The sequence below is a fragment of the Peromyscus leucopus genome, chromosome 3 (genome assembly GCF_004664715.2).
Source record: "Peromyscus leucopus breed LL Stock chromosome 3, UCI_PerLeu_2.1, whole genome shotgun sequence".
NCBI lineage: Eukaryota > Metazoa > Chordata > Mammalia > Rodentia > Cricetidae > Peromyscus > Peromyscus leucopus.
Genome location: NC_051065.1, coordinates 16,718,067 through 16,739,463, shown reverse-complemented (window position 1 = coordinate 16,739,463; position 21,397 = coordinate 16,718,067).

Sequence of the window (21,397 nt, the reverse complement as noted above, 5' to 3'; positions counted from 1 at the left end):
TGTATGCCAAGGAAATGATTAGCGGCTTCCTTCATAGGAGAAACAAAAACTAGGTTTTACTTGAGATATGAATAATGCTGAATAGTGGCAATTATTAGCAACCATTATCCACTAACCCAGATCCCATTTCTTGATTTTGCATAAAGGTTTCTGTAGAGGGCAGTTTCGTTTGAGCTTTCCTTTGTTTTCAGTGCAGGTTTTATGAGCCTGATAGCAGTGAGCTGAAATAATGCTAGAAGAGGTGTGCATGTCCCACTTAATCTTATATGACACTTGTTATTTTATTACAGTTTCATCCACTTTACTGCAGGCATGTGATACAGTAGCTCTTTCTTCACATGTCAGACACATCCTGCCTTTGTTACACTTGACAGACTGGGTGTCATGGAGTCACTGCTCTCAGCTTTCTAGGAAGAAAGCAGGGAAACAGAACTCCTACACTCCCCACACAATTGACTGAAACTTACCCAGGAGCTGAAAATTAGAACATAAATAACAAAGCCTGTGCCCCAAATCGAGTAGACACTTCTTTCCTCATCCCCTTTTCCTGCCCAGTGATGAGAAAGCAAGAGAAATGAGAGAAGGGCTGGGAGGGCAGGTGGGTTCCTGGAGGCAGAGCTGGCTGTGGCTACATCATCAGCTCTGTTTGCCTCTGTGCCTGCAGGTCTCCACATGGATGCCTTTTGGCTTTCCAAAAAGTGTTTTCCTGTCTATTTCTTGGTAGAAAATGTTTGGTTCTCATATTATTTTTGTTAGGCAAAATAAGGTGAGGAAAAGTTTCCTAATGGCTTGCCTGCTTTCTATGTTTAAACAAGAGAAACAAAGAAGAAGAAATTGTATCAAGAGCTTATTGGACTATGTAGGAGTGTGATTGAGTTGACCTTTATTAGTTTAGGCACCAATGGTCACATATTACAGTGTTGCTTTGAATACCACACAGCTCCAGACACAATTGCACTGACAGAGACATTTAAAGCAAGATTAAGAGGATAGGGCCAGCAGATGTGTGATTATGGAAAAGAAGAACATCAGAAATTATAACTTTGTTAAGATGTAAGGTACAAATCTGTCTCTGCCCTTCTCTCCTTCTCCCTCTCCTCCTACCCTTCTCTTTCACCCTACCCTGTCTCAATCCCCATCCTTATTTTTATCCCCTTCCTTGCCTAAAGCATCCTGTGAGTATTTTCCAGAAGTTGACATTTGATAGCTTCTTTTCAAATTTTTTTTTACCATGAAAACCATGACATATGCTGGATATATCAGAACTTGTTTCCTCCATGATGAGAGGGCTGATCTACATTGAAACAATAGCAATTGTGATAGGGAAGAACACAGGTTTTCCTTTAGGAGGGAAAAATTACTGTCAATTTTACTTATTGGTAATGAGAATATCTCAGATGTTTGAAGAAAGCTACATGGAGGCTTCAGGTTAGATGTGACAGGTTAGTTTGTGGAGTAGGCAACTTAGCAAACCAGGCAGGTATACAGATCCCTGGGAAGACAGTCACATGAGCATTGCCTCACTAACAGACTTATCAAATGAATATTGATACTTTTTATGAGACATTTACTAGAAATGACCTCAGAAGTGAAGTCAATGTAAAAATTCACAGAAATTATTATGAAGGGAAATGACAGATTTTATGGAATGCTTATGGGAAATATGTGAAATAACACAGTTTTTAATGCAGTAATTGAGGATGCTAAGGAAAGTTTGAAATTGTTTTTTTTTTGTGTGTGTGTGTAATGGTTGACTTTGAGGATTTTAAAGGTATCTTTTAAAATCAGCAATAATCGTAACAATAAAGCAATCTGTTGTTATAAACTGAAATTCAAATTTTAAGGGGCTGGAGAGATGACTCAGTGATTAAGAGTACTAGCTGTTCTTCTAGAGGACCCCACTTTGATTCCCAGCACCCACAGAGCAGCTTACACCTGCCTGTAACTCTTGTTCAGACATCTGATGCCTTCTTCTGTCCTCCACAGACACCAGGCATGCATGTGGTTCACAGACACAAATACAGAAAAAAATACGCATAAAATAAAAGCAGATACATTTCTATTTCTTAAAAAATTACAATTTTAAGTAAAAGGGATTAGAATTATTTTTGAAAAAAAAGAAGACAGGGTGGTTAGTGGAGTGCATGTCTCTCTCCCTTTCTCTCTCCCTCTCCCTCCTCATTCCCCCCTCTTCTCTCCCTCTCTCTCCCTCTCCCCCTCCCTTTCTCCCTGCTGGGGATGTCTTTTTGTTTCCTGTGAATGTGTTGCTCTGATTGATTGATAAATAAAACACTGATTGGCCAGTAGCCAGGCAGGAAGTATAGTATAGGTGGGATAAGCAGGGAGGAGAATGCTGAGAAGTGGAAGGCTGCGTCAGGAGATGCTGCCAGCTGCTGCTGCTGTGAGAAGAAGTAAGATGTAAAGTACCAGTAAGCCACAAGCCACATGGCTTTTAAGCCACGTGGCAACTTATAGATTAATAGAAATGGGTTAATTTAAGATATAAGAACTAGATAGCAAGAAGCCCACAACGGTCATGCAGTTTATACATAATATAAGTCTCTGTGTGTTTACTTGGATCTGAGTAGCTGTGGGCCCCAGTGGGACTGAAGAAATTTCCAGCTATATCTCCCTCTCTCCTTCTCTCTCTGTCTCCCCCTCCCTCCCTCCCTTGGATTCACTCCCCCCCCTCTCTCTCCATGTATCTGAAGTTACATTAAATTCTGATCAGTATTAGAGGAAACAAAATGATGAAAATAAGACCTAACTTGTTTTTATTATTTTCTTCTGTCACTGACATTTTCACAAAATTATGTAAATTCCCTATTAGAGCTAATCAGTTATTAGTGTAAACTATCATCATTTTTATTAAAATCATTTTAAGTTGAGATCATTTAAAAATAATGCTTTCATTTTCTTGAGTTATGTATTGTGATAAAAAATGGCACATTTCTTTATTATTTCCTATTTTTTCCACTGAAGTTTGATGATTTTAAATGACCACTTGCTTACTTTTTTTCTAGAAGCAATGTTTGCCTTAATGATAATAATTTTAAAAATACTTGGTGGCATGTATTTATTAAACTATACATTTTTTATTTCATTTTCTCAGCTCTTCTATTTTTCAGATACTAATACCATACCTCTTCTATAAGCATAAAATATGATGCTTCAATATATTCACTGATTTGTCTAAGGCTTTATAACAATTATGGTTGTGTAATTCTAGAGCTAATATTTTTAATCATGGTAATGTTTTTATCAAAGTAGAGGGTGCTATGATGCCTTTGGTTGCTTGCTCCTTTGTGTTATGAAGAATGCTAAAGCCTTTCAAAGAGTGGGTAATTCTTGGCAGCTACTGCACAACCTCTGTTACATATGTGTACATCTCTAAAATTTATTCAGTGAGCTCTAGGGAAACTTTCATGTTTTCACTAAACAAAAGCCCAGTGATATCTATTTGGACAGCAGAGACTGCTGACATTTTATGTCTCATGGAAACAATGTTGCCATGAGAGGCAAACTTAGCACCAGTGGATTTGCTAATACTCGACTTACTACAGAGTCATTATCCTTATTATTGACTCTCATAATCCAGATACTTCATGATGGTTCCCCTTTCAGAGGAAAAAAGTAGGTTTGGAAGAATTTATTATAGTCCATGTAAATACAAGCAGGATAAGTCACAGACACAGAATTAAAATGTCAATGCTTATTATTAGAACAGCTAATTAAGTTCAGGTTCTGAAGTTTATATACAACACTGTTACTTTTCCCATGCAGATGATTCATACCTAGTACTTAATTAAATGGGTAAATTTCAGTACTTATGTCTTAGATTCACAGAAGTAGGAAAATGTTTAGATGTCATGTTTATGTGTATACACATATAAGCACAATCAAAAATGTATATATTATTGAATTGTGCATATGCATATATTTCAGTGTTCATCTGAATTTTATAATGATACATATATACCAGAATTATATATCTATAGCTATATCATCTATATCTGTATGTGAAGATATTTGAGATATATCTGGTCACATATAGCAGTATTCATTTATCTGCTTTGTTTCCCCCTTTTCATTTAAAAATAAAAAGCTCAAAACTGAAGGGTCTAAGAAAACTATCAACTCTGCTTTCACTTTTCTCATTCATTTTTCAGGCTTTTACCTGATCCTCTTAGCCGAAGCAAAGATATGTGTATTGGAATAACTTAATAATTAAATAAATTGCAATGCATGCAATCTACACAATAAGTCATGTTTTCCAGTCTCTGGTGCCCTTTCAATTCTCTGCATGATATTCCTGTCTAAAAGGCACTAATAGAGACATTCTGATCTTGAAAAGAAAAGTGAGGAAAATCAACATCTGAAACTCAGAAAAGTCCTGGGTAGTGAAAGGTCTTTGTTCTGTGGAGTGTTCTCCCACAGAGGAACAGAATTTTCTTTTAGCTTTTACATTTGACTCCCAGGCTCTGAAATACAATAATCAAAGCTCTTTGCTAACTTATGTTGAATCTCTTGTACGTAAAATCTTTTTATTTAGCAAAAAATGGAATTCGTACCCCTAAATAATTTTTTGAAACCTTGAACATTTGCCAGTTAAAAATATCTTTCTTATTATGATGTTACAGAAACTGCTTGGTAGGCCACTGGGATAATTAGGGAAGAGGAGAGGATGCTTAATGAGTTTTCCAGGGTGCAGTTGAGAGTGTATCATACACCATCATGTGCTGCTGATAATTTTATCCTTCATTCTCTGGGTGGCATGATAGCCTGGTGATGGAATGCTTAAATTAGAAATCTAAGAAAATTCATACATCCAGAAAATAATAGCTTTTTTAGGTATTTTCTTAAGAAGAGATGAGGTTTTACCCTCTGTTGGCTGCTCCAGGCCTTATAATCTTTCTCATCTACAGATTAGTATAAAGGAATCAGTAGCTCATCTTTAGGGAAAAATGTCTTTTTCATTTTCAAAGAGTGAAAATATCAGAACTTTATAACTAGATGAAAACAACACAGTAAGGGGTAGTCTTGGAATTTGTCTGTGTTGATTATGCACCTAGATAATTTGTCCAGCCTTGAGGATGATGGAGGCAGGAACTTCAAGGCAGATCACTTAGGCTAGATCTTTCCTCTGTAGATCCTTGCACATCTCAAATTACATACTTTGCAACAAAATTGGTTGAACAAGCTCTATAGGGGGGATTCTGAGCTAGAAACAAAACAACAGAGAAGATGCAGGCCAGGCAATTGAATGGGGCTTTGTTTTTCATTGCTGTGATGAAGAGGAGAGGAGAACTTCTTGGATTGTGATCGACACAAACAAAAGCACTACCCCACTAAAGGTGTTCTCCCCTAGAGCCTGTGATCTGGAAGAGTTTAAGTATTTAAAAGGGGTTTCAGGACAGTGGGAAGGATTGTGGTGGGAGGGATGAAATACATGTGCTCTTTAAAGGCTACCTGCTTCAGAAACAGCAGCCTAGGTAGAGGGGTAGCATTGTTATCAAGTTCTCATAGCTCCAACAAGCGTGGACTTAAGATAAGCATCGTTCTATTGTAGGTGTATCTCTAGGACCTGGATCCCCTAGAGAATGATGACCCTTATGGTAAATCTGTCAAGAAGTTTCTGGTAAATGAAGCTTGATTGGAACACAACCCTATTCATTTTCATTTGTTTTAAATGTGTGTCACAGTACAGAAAACATTGCCTACTTTCCTAGCTAAAGATAGTGCATGAGGGCAGAGTCAAGTAGTTGTGACTCATACCTTATGACTTACAAAACTTACACTATTTAATATCTGATGGGTTACAGCAAATATCTGTAGATGAATAGCTTGGTGGTCATGGTAAACTAATTTGCTTTGTTGTACCAGGCAAATCAGAAGCAATTTCATGGAAGCTGAGCTGTAATATATAGCAGTCAGATCATCTAGACAGGTACTTCAGACAGAAAATTAGAGTATGAGTCACTAAATTTACTAATATTTCATGTATCTCCTAGAATTTTTTCAAATTTGAACTTGCCTTTTACAGGAACAAAACAATGTCTTGGCATATGTGTGTGTGTGTGTGTGTGTGTGTGTGTGTGTGTGTGTGTGTGTGTAACCTGCTCATAGTCACTGAGAATATGATCTTTGCACTAGGAAAGCCACAAAGTGTGTGTGTGTGTGTGTGTGTGTGTGTGTGTATGTGTGTGTGTGTCTACATGTATATGGTGTATCTACATGCATATATGATGTATATGTGTGTATGCATGTGAAGGCACTAGCTCAATGTCAGATACCTTCTATAGACCCTCTTGCCTCACTATTTGAAATAATACCTCTTGCTGACCTGAACCTCAAGTGTGCAATAGTCAGTTCAGCTAGACTATCTGGGTATTGCCTTCAAAGCTGGGGTTACCAAGAGCTGCTACTTCATTAGCTTTGTCTGTTGGGTTCTGTAAGCAGACACTTTACTGATTAAGCCATGTCCCAGCCTCTACAATAATCCTTATACTCTGGTCTACAAAAGATGACAGAATTTGAGAACCACCTAGAAGATAGAAACTATTATTGTTATTTTGTTAAATAGTCACATTACCAAATAGCCTTCTAAATAATTCATAGGCCAAAGTGATCTTAATCTTGATTGGAGAAGCTTCTTTTTGCAGTGGGCAGCAAAGGGTAGCAATTCAGAATACTTTTTCTCATCCTGTCTTCTGGATTGTTTGGGTCCTGGGACTATCAGCAAGAGGGTTAATTATTTAAGCATGCTGGGTCCTGCTATCCTATATAAAGACAAGATGGCTAAGACCCCAAGAAGAATATGTACACTCCTTTTAAGTATAGCTCAATCAAGTGGCAATTGTATTAATGCCTTCTAATTGGCCAGGGTTAGTGAGAGGATGGTCAGGGTACAGTTTTCCATTTTGGGGCAGGCCTGGGCAAGTTCTAGGCTTTGTCCTTATTTGGTTATCACCTTGAGCTGTTTATGGCTCAGGCCTGGACTGCATGTACCAGGCCTCCTTTACCTTGCTGTTGGGGGTTTTGGAGATTGATTGTCATTTGTTTGTGCCTCTTCCTCAGAAACTGCCTGTCCAGTCTCAGGAAACTGAAATTGAGGCCTGATCTCTGAGAGAAGACTGAGCAGCCTGTTATGGCATCTGCTTGGTCCTCTCATGGACATTAAATGACTATTGCACCCAAGAAATCATTGGAGCCTTATTTACTTGCAGAAGACCTGTATAAGATCAAGCCAGCCAAAATTCAGGCAAAAATGGGATAGATTATTTCCAGGCCCCACTCACACTGGCTAGCTATTGGAAGTTGATAGTTGCTGCTGCAGGGAGAGTCTTTCTCTCTGGAGGATATGGACATGAGTTTACATGCTCCAAAGGATGGTTGCACACCAATGCACATTTGTTGAGCACTAAATGGACTTAGTGGGTTATCAGAATGAAAAAAACAGCCACCAGATTAGGATGGAGATAGGTTGAGGAGAGTTGAAAGGAGGAAGTAGGGGTAAGTATGATCTTACTTCATCATATATCTACAGGAAATTCTCAAGAATAAATAAAAAATGAAATTCCTATAGTATGTCAGAGAGTATTTTTATATATGTTGAACTAAAAATTTAAACTATGTGTCTTAGTGTGTGTGTGTGTGTGAGTATTGTGATACCTCAGTAAAACCCCCCACTCCATCCCCTACAGACAAAGAGAAGCTTAAACCAGGATTCCTAAGTGTAGATAAGAACTTAGACCCCTTTTCCCCAGGTGGCTGTATCTGCTACAGGGACTTTGGAAAACAGTCAGGATATTCGACCAAAAGACTAAAAAGGGAGGCGGGTTAAAATTAATTATATGGTCTGTGCCTTTAAGAACTAGCCTCACAAAGAAAGGGGAGAGCTCCTTCCAACCTCCCTGCTATGAGTGAGAGATTTGGAAGAGCCTCCCTGGAGGCTTGTAAACTTAGAAAACACCTTACTTTTGCATTCTGTACCTAAAGTCTCCAGTGGTGGCTTTGGGGATGTGATCTAGGCACAACAAGACCCTCACTCTATTGTCTCAAAAAGGGGGCCTTAGACAAAGATATCTCAATATAGATAGACCCAGGCCAGTTTCAAGTCCCCAGAAATGATGGTGCCAGCCCCAGGAACAAAAGAACAGAGTCAGGATGTCTGATGGTAACCAATTAACCATGAGATGCCCCTCTCCGGAGATAACATGACCAGACCCCGGAAAGGAGTTGTAAAACTCCTGACAGGGCAAACAGATAGGCTAGAATAAGATAAAGTCCAGGCCCGGGAAAAACTGGACCAATCAAGGATGGACCCGTACTAAACCCTCCCCTCTAAGAAATTTTATGGGTTTTGCCTATAAAAACTTCCCCAAGAAAGAGTAACTCTTCCCTGCCTCACTTGAGATGGCTTGAGATGAGTTCCCTGTCATGACTTGTAACAGATAAACCTTGCTTTTGCATTCTGGTATGCTCATCCTTGGTGGTATCTCTGGGGGTTATGATCTGGGCACAACAAGTATGTATTTGTGTATGTGTGTGTATGTGTGTGTGTTTGTGTAATTTTTCTGTTGACTATGATTTGTAAAATGCTCATTCCAGGTTAGGTTGGAAAGGGTGGGAAAACAGTGGTTCTTCCTTATAGATAGCTCAGCCTAGGCTTCAAACCCCTTCCAGTGGAGGAAATTTGGTATCTGTAGACTTTTGTCTTCTGGCCTCTCTTGTCTGTGAAGAAATGTGCCCTGTTGTGTTTGTAAGTAAGCTGTTAAAGGGTTGGTTTACAACCAAAAATATAAGGGAACTGTGGATGAGAAGAGGGGAGAGACACTGCAGCCACCGCCAGGATAAGCAGCATGTAAAGACGCCGGTAAGCCACCAGCCACATGGCAAGGTATAGATTTATAAAAATGGGTTAATTTAAGATATAAGAACAGTTAGCAAGAAGCCTGCCACGGCCATACAGTTTATAAGTGATATAAGCGTCTGAGTGATTATTTTATAAGAGGATTGTGGGACTGCGGGCCTTGGGGAACCTGGAGAGAAGCCCTCCAGCAACAGGGAACAATTTTTAAAGTTTTTTTTTCAGTCTGGGAGGAGGGGACTGGACCTGCCTGGACTGAGTCTACCAGGTTGATCTCAGTCCTCAGGGGAGGCTTTGCCCTGGAGGAGGTGGGAATGGGGGGGTGGGCTAGGGGAAAGAGGGGGGGCGAGAACAGGGGAATCCATGGCTGGTATGTAGAACTGAATGGTATTGTAAAATACAATAAAAGGGAAAAAAAAAAAGAAAAAAAAAAGACTTTTTTTTCAATTGTTTGACTTTCTTAGTTTTTCCTCTACACTTTCAAAATGGTTGTTGTTTTTTTTATTTTCACTTGTCACACCTTCCTTTTTGACATGAAAACCATAACTATGTCACTGGAAAGAAAGAATACATTTTTTTTTTCACTTTCTGGAAGAAAGATTTATCAGAATCTTCTCTTGTTAGCTTGTGGTATGCTTAATTCACTATGGATTAATCAGAAAATGAAGCCATTTGCCCTCAAAATATTATAGATCTTTAATGTCAGAAACAAAATACTAATTTTGTCTGTCTGTATCCTTACTATGTCTGTACGAATTTGTCTACTCTGAAAATCCTTTGAGATAAAGGTTATTGTGTGACACTATTCCTGAAAATGCATAAGCAAATGTCTGATCAACCCATATTGAGACACCATGGCAGACCAAAGGAGGGATGCCATCAAAGTCCCAATTGGTGAACCAATGATTCTTCTTAGGGTTACTTACAGGAATGTAAGTGAGAGGTTGCTTGCAGGAACATAAATCATTGAAGGTGGCTGCATCACAAAAAAGTCCAACCCAGCATAATGACAGCTCATGAAACTAGAAATATGAATCACACTGCACAGCCTGTGTGATATAGTTCTGAGGGGAAAGGTATCCTGGCAGTTGGAAGCCAAGGAATACCACAAAATCACACTTCACAACAAACCTCACACAAGAGATTTATTGGGAGAGACCCAAGAGGGTGGCCACCTCTGCTTAGGTAAAAAGCATCAGAGACCTGAGCAGGAGGCAGGCTTTGCATAGGGTATCTTGTGGCACAGAGATTTCTAGGGTGGTGTGGGATTGGTAGGAGTTTTATGGTCTGACCTTAGGCAAGCTCATGGACTGGTAGGATTCTGTTTCTTGGCTCTGCACTCCGGATTGGGGTTAAGTGTTTTCTTCCTCTTGGCCCTGGACTTGTAGTCAAGTCAGGGTCAGAGTGTTCTATTGTTGGCCCTGATCTCAGAATCAAGTCAGGGGCAGGATGTTCTTTCCCTTGACCCTAGCCTTGGGGTCAAGTCAGGGTCTGGGTGTTCTTTCTTAGGCTCTTTAACCCTACAGCCTAAAGGCAGCTGAAGAGATTGGAGAGAACTTTCCAGCTAACTCAGCCTGTCCTCCAATCAGTTTGGCTGATCTCTGCCTCTTTCAGGTAGCTCAGCTAGTCTGATCCTCTTCTAGGCAGCTCAGCTTGTCTGAGTGTCTCTCTGTAGTCCTAAATGCTTAAGTCTTTCTGGAGAGGGAGGGGCCAAATGTATCTGGTCAGTCTTAGGGACTTGCTAAGCCTTTGGAGTGTTTGCTTCCTGAACTTAAGGAGTTTCCCTGCAGGATATAATGTTTCACGATCCCTTGGAACATTCTGTTATTTTACCTCTCCTCAGAACATCCTAATTTCATCTCCCTTTTCAGCACCTTGCATCTAATGAGCTTCTCCCCCAAATACAAGAAAAGTCTCACTCCAAAATAGTCATGGCCAGCAGTTGTGGAGGTTGCATGTTTATTTAATGAAGCTGCTCTTTGTAAAAGCTGATTATATTAGAGTGTTAGTTGAGCGTGAATATCCACATTGAGAAAGAAGTCAGGAAAACTGAGAAAGTTCCTTAGTGAAAAGAGAGGTTTTGAGATCTCTCAATCTTTTGTATGATTCAGTGCCTCTTTCTGGGTTAAAACTTTGAAAGTAGAAAATGTGTGACACATTGGGGTTCTTTTTAATTATATCTTCTTTTCCTGTTATAAAGCTAATGAGACACAGAAGACCCCAACCCATCTATTCCAGTCATCACTGCCTTTCACCTCTGCTCTCTGTTTAATGCTGGAAGTGTGATCAGCATGGTATACACACATCTTTGTTTCTTTTATTTTGCAGATAAAAAGTTAGCATGAAAGTATTCACTGGTCATTGTTTTAAGATCTGAAAGAGGACAGAAATATATTGAAATTTCTCTCACTCTCCTTGATAGTCTGGTTTGCACAAATATGATCTTGAACATGGTTGTACATTAAGGTTCAGGAGATAATTATTCATTGCTTTAAAAAATAGTGTTTTTATTAATTTGTTGAGAATTTCATGTAATGAATTTTGATTGCATTCATCCCTCTCCCTCCATCTCCTTCAAAAATCTTTATCACTTATTCACCCAACACTCCCCCTGACTTTCTCTTTTACCTTTGGATCTAATTGACTGGCTTCTTCTGGGTACAGGGCCATTCCTGGAGTGTCATCCTTATAATATGTGTCACACCATTAAAGAAAACTGACTTTCCTTATCCCAGAAACAATCAAATACCACTAGCTCTCTACTAGGGGTAAGATTTCAGGAGTAGCTCCCCTCTTCTAAGCAAGATTTTGCTAGACCTAATCTTCAAGCTTTTCACATGCTGTCACAATTGTTGTGAGTTCATATGTACATCTGAAACTCCATTTTCTTAATATCATTTATCTATAATGCTTTAAGCCCTTTCCTCTTCTGATAGATCATTTAGTCTTGAGCACAGGAGTTTGATATAGATTTCTAATTTAGGGCTGAGTACTCTAAAATCTCTTACTCTCTTCATATTGACCAGTTGTGAGTCTCTGAGTTAACTGCCATGATTCCGGCAACACATTTCGACCACTTCCTCTCTTCTACCCATCACTGCAATGCTACAGAAGATATATTCTTTATGATAATTAATTTTTGTATCTGAAATCAGAAAGTTAGAGAAGAAAGTACATTTGTAACCTGTTAACTACTCTTACCATTAAATAATCATGCCATGAGCCTTTTTATCTCACCCATGGCCTACTTGAATTATTCCATCTAGAAAACTTTCTATCCCAACTGAGTATTTTGCTCCCATATATTTGATCATTGCTTGCATATTTTGTGACAAGGCAAAGCATTCTACTTTGGTGCTTGAAATGGAGTTTTAGGAACATTATGCAGTGCATGAAAAACTGTAGACTGTATTACACTAGCAAGTCTACTTCATATAGGGCTTCAATTAAATAATAATAATAATAATAATAATAATATAAAACACAGAAATATAAAAAGACTATTCAAAATAAATAAGTATACCATCTCACTTTTACCATGCTTGAATATTTTATCTTAATGACCTTCATATGGCCCATACCCTTGAAGACTTTCTTAGTCACAGTTTCATTCTTATGAGGAGATGTTATGACCAAGGCAACTCTTATAAAAGAATATATTTAGTCTGGCACTTGCTTACAGTTTCAGAAGTTTAGTCCATTATTATCATGGTAAGTAGAATGGCAACATGCAGGCAATCAATGGAGAAGTACCTGAGAGATACATCCCAATGCATAGGCAGAGAGAAAGACTCTGGGCTTAGCATGGGGCTTTGAAATCTCAAAGCCCACGCCATGGACACACTTCCTCCAACAGGGCCATATCTGTTAATTTTTCTAATTTTTCTCAAAAATGCCAGTCCTTGGTGACTAAGCATTCAAATATTTAAGCCTACTTGGGTTCATTCATACTCAAAACACCACATTCCATGCCCTGCCCATTATAATTTTGTATCCATACCACAGTGCAAAAATACATTCAGTTCAACTTCAAAAGTTCCCATAGTCTATCACAGTCTCAGGATTATTTAAAATTCAACGTTCAAGTCTCTTCTTACACTCAAAGCAATATCTTAACTGTAAGCCTCTATAAAAGAAAATAAAAAAGCAGATCACACACTTCCAACATGACACAGGATATACATTACCATTCCAAAAGTGAGGAAAGGGGTCCAAAGCAAGATCTAAAACCAATAAGACAAACGCGAAATTCTGTATCTCCATTTCTTCTGTCACAATGTTCGTCAGATCTCCAGCTCCTTTCAGTTTTGTTGACTGTAACACCTCTCTGTCTCTCTCTTCTACTCTCTCAGCTGGTTCCTCATCCAGTCTGCAGCTCTTCTTGGCAGGTATGCCAGAATTCTGGCATCTCCAATATCTTTGGGTCCTCAGTGAAATCCAGGATTCATTTTCACACCTTCAAGCAATATTCTCTCTGGGTCTCCACGTAGGGATGTCTGGACATATGCCTGGCCTCAGCAGCTTTCTCTAGCTGCAGAGGGAGATTCCATAACCCCTCTTTTGTATTCTTAACTCTATACCCAGAACCACATGGCCAAAGAGGCCAAGTTCTGCTGCTTGATGTGGCTTGTTCTTGACCCCCTCCTTCAAACACCTCTGCACCAGCTTTTTGTTGTCAATGGTTTCCTTTATTGCTTACATTTTCCTTTAATTCCTTTTTACAAGATCAGTTTGACTGGCTGGCTTCTTTACCTAAGTTCACAGCTCTCTTTATTTCATTTATCATCAGGCTTTCTGTAAAATTTTTTATCTCCGTGACCACTAGCTTTAGCTCCATTACAATTCCTGATGCTTTTTTTCTCCTCAAACTATTTTCATTTTCCACCCATTTTCATTATAGATCTGCAAAAGAATTACCACATGACCGCTAGTGACCATGTGGCACAGTCAACACTAGGCTGTCTTGAAATCTCCTCTTGAAATTAATGGTCAGTGGCATTAATCCAAAACTTTCAGTTTAGCTTTAGGCAGATTTTTAGGGCAGGGGCAAAAAGTAGCCACATTTTTTGCCAATATATTACAAAAATAGACTCTAGGCCACTTCCTAATATATTTCCTCCATGAAACTTATGGATCTGGGCCCTACATTTCAAATCACACTGAGCACTATCCTCTATGCTCCTATTGTGGTGGTTCATTAATACCACTTAAAGTATCCAATCACTTTTCTAGTCCAGTGTCCCAGTGTTTTAATATTCCTCCACCCAACAGCATGGTCAGGCCTGTCACAGCAATATGCTATTCCCTGACACCAACATCTGTCTTAGTCAATGTTCACTTAGTCATTGCTGTGAAGAGACATCATGATCAAGGGAACTCTTATAAAAGGAGGCATTTTAATGAGGGGTTGTTTACAGTTTCAGGTTTACTTTATTATCATCATCTTGAGGAATATGGTAGCATTCAAGCAGGCACTGAAGCAGTGCCTGAGAGCTACATCCTGAACCACAGGTAGTGAAAAACAAACAAACAAACAAACAAACAAACAAACAAACAAACAAACAAAAAACCACTGGGCCTGGTATGGGCTTTTGAAACCTCAAATCCTACCTCCAGTGATATACTTCCTCCAACTTCCCATTAATCCTTCTCAAATAGTGCCATTTCCTGGTGACCAAGCTTTCAAATATATGAGCCTGCTGATTCACATCCCAAAATTAATTCCATTAGTTATTAGTATCTTAGAGATTTTCTCTCTCTCTCTGATGTTTTAAGTAATCTCAATCAGAGCAGATGACATGACATCTTTCCCTTTCACCTCCTTCAGTGTCTACTCATCCTTCTCTCCCCTCTCTTTATCTCATCCTCCAATCATCACTTCCTCCCTATCTGTCCTTACAGGCATACATGTATGGTTAAAATATTTCAAGAAGAAAATCTCTACTGTTTATTAAAATGGACCTTTTATTCCTCAGTAAGGAAAAAGGAAAAAGTGAATTCCATTTTATTTTTCGTACATTAGATAGGATTTTTGAGACAAAAACAAAACAAACAAACAAACGAATGTATCCTCCTCCAGAAGTTTACAGGTAGGATGGTAACAACAAAGATTTTGTGAGTCAGAAAACTTTGTACAGTCACAGTTGTTCCCCCCATGCCCCTTGTACTGCATCCTTAAACAGGCTTAAACATTCCTGGGTAGAAATGATGTGGTGGATATCACTGTGACAGGGAGAGGGAAACTGAAGATTCACAGGGATTCTTCCCACATTGAGTCATGCTAATAAGATTGAGGGGGGATAGATGACCAAAAAAGAGCTTGGAAATAACTAAGCCCCAAGGACTAGGGCTTCTTCACTACCACAGCCTGCTGTGTAATAATCCTTTTGTACAATGTGAAGATTTGTCATTGTGATTGGTTTAATAAAGAAGCTGACTGGCCAGTAGCAGAACAGGATAAAGTGAGGCAGGAAAGCCAAATTGAGAATGCTGAGAAGGAAAAGGATGAAGTCAGGAGTAGCCAAATGGAAGCAGAGGGAACAGAAGATGAACATGCCATGCTAGTAAAGGTACCGCCATGTGACAGCACATAAATAAGGAATATAGGTTAATTTAAAATATATGAGCTAGTTACTAATAAGCCTGAGCTATTGGCCAATCATTTATACTTTATATTAAGCCTCTGAGTGTTGTGGATGTCTTTCTATATGCTGTGAATGTGTTACTCTGATTGGTTGATAAATAAAGCTGTTTGGCCAGTGGTGAGGCAGAATAAGGTTAGGCAGGACATTCCAACTAGAAAGAGGGGAAGGAAAAAGCAGAGCAGAGGAAATGCTGCTAGCGGCCACCAGGAGAAGCAAGATGTAAAGTACTGGTAAGCCACAAGTCACGTGGCAAAGTTTAACTTTATAGAAATGGATTAGTTTAAGATTTGAGAGCTAGCTAGAGAAAAGCCTGAACCATTAGGCCAGATCATTTGTAAATAATATAAACTTCTGTGTGTTTATTTGGGTCCAAGCAGCTGCGGGCCTGTGGGGCCATGGGAGCCGGGTGGGACCAGAGAAAACTTACAAATACATCTGCGTCAGTTAACTGGGAAGCAGCTGCCAGGTATTTGGGAACAGGAGGGTGGGAGAAAAATGTCCAACTGCAACATTATTCATTCTCCCCACCTTTGTAAACTAAAATGAGAGCTAATCTATCCACATGGAATCCATAAACAAGGATGAGGGATTCCTCAAAGATGTACTCTGCTTCCTCCATGTCCTGATTTTGTAATTTATCTTTGTCCAAGTGAGAATGAACATGGTTGCTACATTTCCAGACACTGAATCTGGAAGTAGGGGCTAGAAACAAAGTAAGAACAGAATTCTTAGAGAACAGAGATTTAAGCTTCCTTTCCCTTTGACTAGAAAATGGAATCTCAGGGACTTTTTCAGTCCTGGAAACTCCATGATCACAGGGACTTTGTATCATCTATTTTCTCTTCCCCAGGAAAAGGGGGAAAGACAGAAGAATACCAAAAGTAAAGAAACTGCTGTGATTTTTATTTCAGAAAATGAGGAAGACATTATTTGAGATAATGAGGACAAATTTTGTCTTTTAATCTTGTCTCATTTTTCTTAATCAAAGAATTTTCTAGAAGAAAAGCACATCACAGAAGAACACCAACTGGAGATAATTCATCTAAATGATTAATCCCAGATAAGGGTAATTTCATGTTGCCGGAAGCTTTAGGATTGACTGGACTAAATAATCACCTTTAAAGGTAGTTATGCTATGACAGTATCATCTTAACAAATTGATGAATCAAAACATTTTCAGGTTTTCTATTGGTCAATTAAAATGCATACATGAGTGTTCTATGCTGACAGGAAAAACAGTAATTGAAAGATTCAAATGTTTCCCTCCATCAAAATTACTCAGGTCTATTTAGAATAATAACATACAGAAATATTTGTAGTTATTCTAAACAGTCCACTTTCATCTGTGAATGGTGTATTTTATGTCAATTACAACAGTCTGCTCAGCACATATAGGGTATTTGAATGAAGCACTATTTTATAATGCAGGCACGAAGATGCAAACCCAGAAGTAAAGAGGCTGATATAGAGGACTGCAAGTTCGAGCCTTGCCTGAGCCAAATAGTAAAAGCACAATTCAAAACAGAAATATGTGAACAAAATCATAAAAATTTGTGATTTTGTATTTACAAAAATATAGAGCTATTGCTATAAAATATGAACTATGTGGATTACCATATTTTGGGAAACTAGATCACTAAATCCTTGTATTCTTTATTTCTTCTGTAGATTTGATTCTAAATAGCAAAACAATTTTTTTGTTATCTATCATTTAGAAAACAATAGCCATAGTCTCTGCTTTATTTTGGACTATATAATAATAATTTTTCCCTAGAAGTAACCTAATGTCAGACCATGGAGAATTCACAGAGTAGAGTTAGCTCTAACTCTTGCTTCCTCTGCTTCCCTGCATTCTGTTTGTCTGTAACTAAAATTCTGAGTCTAAAAAGGCTACTTTGAGTGACTTAATATATCCTTAATCAGAAAAGAGTACTAGAAACACCGAGGTCAAGAAAACAATGGCATTAAAGGAAATAGAATTTGTTGAACTTTAAAAATAAAGCATAGATATTTAGATAAAAAGGAAATATATTAAAATGTCACAGCTTTAGTACAAAATAAAGAGTGAAGAGAGTGAAAATGCTGCAAGCTGTGGTGTTTGCTGAGACACGGCACCAAGCACAATGCCCTGATTTCTAAAGAGCTGAAATCAATCAAGGAAGTGAAATGTGAAGTTTGACATTTTTAATAAATTACACTATTTACCTTAATGCAAGTGACATAATTGAAGTAAATTAAATAGTGGAAAGGAACAACTGGGCTGTAACTAAACCATGTTTTAGTCAATGCTCAAAGTTTTCTTTACAATGTATGCAGAATTTTTAACTTCTGGAATGACAGAAGTTAGTTCTTTATGTAATTCAGACTATCAGTCATTTCAAGCTAGAGAATAATGAATTCTTTCACACGTTTATATTTTTATAACAAGGGTGAAGAACATGGACATTTAGATAAATAATGGTAGCATATCAAGAAAACTATGCTTATGAACAGCATTAACTTAACGCATTTCGTATTGGCTGACAACCTGAGGACACAATGGGGTAGATCCCAGGACACAGTCTTTTCTGTTATTAATATTGTCCTGAAATTTTATTTCTGAAACCACTGACATCATTTCATTCAAGTTCATTAAAAGATAAATGATGTGAAATGCATCCGGAAAAAGTCATATATTTGAACAAATAAATTTAAAAGATTTTAGATTTTTCATACCATAAATCTACAATATTTCAGAAAGCCACACATGTATTGAAAGTTGAAGAACAAATAAAGCAACAATTCTACTGGGGCAAAAATAATTATCTAAAAGTAAAAATATGCTTTGAAAGACTTTGTTTTATGTATAAGTCACTTTCAAAAATAACACCTAGTAAGGGGACAGTCCAGAATAATAAAAATGTAAGTTCTTTAGAACAGTTAATATTTCAATGACAATGACAATGAACTACTGAAGAAAGCATGGACTTTAAAATACAATTTAGTTTATTATAATGCTGTCCAACAGTCTGTTTTCCTGATAGTTTACCAACTTCAACTGTTCTATACAAACTAATAACATCTTAAATATTTTTAAATGTTGTATAAGACCAAAAATGATTCCATGTAAATTATAGAAAATTAATATATTAATTATTCTATAACAATGTTATTAATTGGGAAGCCAAAAATTTTAAATGCAAAAACACAGGACAAGTAAATGGCACTTGTTTTCTCTTAGAAACTAGTTTTAAGTTTGCATAGGTGTTTTTGTGTATATGTTTATGTGTGTGTGAGGGGTCACAAAACTAGAAAGGGAACAGTTACAGGTAGAAGAAATGTTGGAGAATACAAATGACATGAAAGCAGAGCGTGGGCTACTGGGAGAGGTATGTAAGGGAACATCAGGCCTGGACATGTGTGGTCCCTGGGTTTGGTGAACAAGGGGCTGCTGTGCCTGGTGTCTTTAGTCAACTGCAGAATGATGAAGCTGCTGCTAGGCACCATGCTGCTCCCCTATGCCTCCTCTGTTTGGGGAAACTTTGTGAACCCAAAGTCTATCCAGGAAGGTAGTGAACTAAGGATAGAAAGCAAGATTGTAGAGACTGTTTAATCAGTAAGAGAGAAAACCAGAGATTTAAAAAGAAGTTTCACTCAAAAATACCTACCAGTAAAGTTCTCATCAGAAAAGGAGAGGAAATGGATTTTGATCAGTAGGAGCACAGGCTCTGTTGGCTGCCATCTGACTGACAAATTCATGATGGAGAGCATCAGGTAACCATGGTGGACAACTTCTTCACAGGCAAGTAGAGAAACATAGAACATGGGATTGGCTGATCAACCATGATGTGGTGGAGCCCTCTATATCAAAGCTGACCAGAGATACCACCTGAAAGGACAGGGTGGGTAGAAACAAATAATAACTAAATCTGTGTGAAAACACAATAAGAGAACTTATCATTTGTATAATTAAATTGAATTTAAATGTCTGTACTAGCTAAGGAAATTTCTTAAAATTTAAAGTCTCACATTGACATCAGTTGTCTAAATCACAACCACTTCTGTTGTCTGTATGTTTTTATTATTTCTTTTATTTTTGACATTATAATTGTATTATTTCCCCTTTGTTCCAGACATTGAAATAATAATCATAATATAAAGATAAAATAAAAACAATTGAACTAGAGTAGGACAAAACAATTAAACAGAAGGAAATATAGCCAAAGAAAAAGCATAAGGTCAACATACAGATGTTGAGAAAGACATTCTCACACATGGAGAAAACCCATAAAAATCAAAATCAGAAACTACAATATATAAACAATAGTGCTGTAAATGAAAACAAACAAACAAACAAAAAGGCCCAGAAACAGCATTGCGAGACAACCTCCAATAGTACCATTGAGTTCATTTTATGTGGGCTATCTACTACTGGGCATGGGGCTGTGCTTAAGTTTGGTTTCAATAGCCAGTGAGACTGTGGAGAAAACTAATTTTTCTTTTGTGAATGGTTATCAATTGGAAATAGCTTCTAGGTTAGGTATGGGAACCTGTGTCTGCTTCCCCTCTCAGTTCTGGGATCCCACCTATCACAGACCCCTGCAGGTTCTATGCAGGCTGCTATACATCCTACTGTGCTTAGAGTGCCTTATGTCCTTGTTGTCCTCCACCCTGTCTGGCTTCCATACTCTTTCTGCCTCCTCTTCTTCAGGGTTCCCTGAGTTCTCAGGGGAGGGTTTTGATGGAGACATTCCATTTAGGACTGAGTGTTCCAATGTCTCTTCTCTGTATCTTTTCTAGAAGGGGGTCTCTGTATTTGTTTGCATTTGCTTCAGAAGAAAGCTTCTCTGATGATGGCTGAGCAAGGTGCTGATCTATGGGTATAACATAATTTTATTTTATTGCTATGTTCCTTTATTAGAACAGTAGTATTTAGTTATCTCCTAAGTCTAGGTTATCTAGTCTCAAGTTCTTGGCCACATAAACTGTGCTGGGCATGGTTTCCATCTCATTCAAAGTATCTTAATTCCAATCCTATAGTGGCTGGTTGCACCTACACTTTTTGCTACTATTGCACCAGCTTACTGTGCAAGCCGGTCACCATTGTACCTGGGATGATGTTATCTTTCTCCTCTGGTAGTGTGCAGAGTACCTTACCATACTACTCAGTAGGGGTGAAGGTTCTAGTTAGGTACCAGCTTGACATCTTCCTGTTCTGGGTTTTTTTTTGTGGGGTGGGGGTGGGGTGGGGGGTGGAGTGGGTTCCATTGTGTCCCTTTAGCTAACAAATGAGTTAGATCTTAAAAACTACAAATGTGTAGTTTTTAAGAAGCCTCTACTGTATTGCTTCTATCCATATGAACCCTCAAATAGCAACCAAAGGCATTTTTATATTATGAGATAAAGTGTACCTAACTCATAAGTTTGATGAAGACAAAAGACAGTCCTGGGAATTATTTACCTTTTAGCTGTTTTTATGGGCAATATTCTTATTAAAACCATTCACACACACACACACACACACACACACACACACACACATCTGGGGCAACTTATTTATTGTTGGTCTGTTTTGTTGTCTTTTTCATTTTCACAAGACCATGGGGCCAGCTCATCGCCAGATAATGGATATTTTTGCAAAGACAGTGCCAAGTACCTTATAGTGGCAAAGTTAATGTCTTCAATATGCAACATTCCTAGCTTACAGAATAGTATTTACAAATGTTTCCAAGGACACTTTAATTTCTATTAGTTTATCTTCTGATATTTTTAGGGCTATTACTACTCTGAACTTCCAAAAGTAATAGATTTGGTACAATTTGATTCAAATATAATGAAATATTTGTTAACTCTAAGGGCTATATGTGATTAGGATACACAAAATCATATATTTTAATACTTTTTG